Source organism: Magnolia sinica, chromosome 9 (genome assembly GCF_029962835.1).
Source record: "Magnolia sinica isolate HGM2019 chromosome 9, MsV1, whole genome shotgun sequence".
NCBI classification, from domain to species: domain Eukaryota; kingdom Viridiplantae; phylum Streptophyta; class Magnoliopsida; order Magnoliales; family Magnoliaceae; genus Magnolia; species Magnolia sinica.
The window spans coordinates 88,135,365-88,136,338 of NC_080581.1; positions in this window are offsets into that span (position 1 = coordinate 88,135,365).

Sequence of the window (974 nt, forward strand, 5' to 3'; positions counted from 1 at the left end):
ATTCATTCATTTTTAAGTGATCAGAGAGGGAAAGATGATGGAAACGGACGGTTTACATCTTTTAAGTGAATTGCAGTTATGTAAGTGATGTATCTTTGCCCAAAATACGCTTGTTCTCAATTCTCACAGATGGGCCGATGGTTCTCTAATCCAGACCATTTATCTGTTATTTCCTGTTATAGATGGAACATGACTTAAAAATATTCTCGACCCGATAATCTTATGCTATTGAATTGTGGCCTATAGTTCGATGGATTAAAAGAGAAATACAATAATGGTAAACATTCAACTGAAAACTGTCCTAATATTGAAAGCCATCATTCAATATTCAAGGATTTTGGGTCATTTGCGATCTACGGTGCGGCTCACTAGATCAATGGTCTGGATTATGAAAACACGAACCCCAACTGACAGAATTAGAAATGGAAGTATACAATGCAAGCTTGCTGTCCATAGATGATGGGCTCATTTTTAAAACTTTTAACTTAGGTGATTATAAGCCATGGCTCACATGGTCTCTTCTGTACCTACAATCTGCTGTTGCATTGGCCCTGGAAATCAACATCATTGATTAGATGGACAGCATTTCTTTGGCCCATGGTCTGGTGATCAAGATAAGTGGTTAGATGAGCATAATTCAAAATACCAACAATCTCTCAAATCTTTGATCTTAACCTTTGATTAGTGGGTGATAAGGAAGGTGAGAATGACATCAAGTAATCACATCTCTTATGGCTTCCATGACACACATGCTACAATGGTTAGGACAAAGGGTCGCAATCTTATCTGATTGAGCTAACTCCAAAAAGTTGTCCTTAGTTCGAATTACAGGTTGCAACTCATTTTGATGAAGATAAAATCGCTAGTAACCGGGGATCAACCATACCAAAGGACTTGATATGCATCACCCATCACACCATGGAAGTTAGCCATACCCCCAAAGGGTTCAGCACCATGTTGGGCCCCACGGTGTT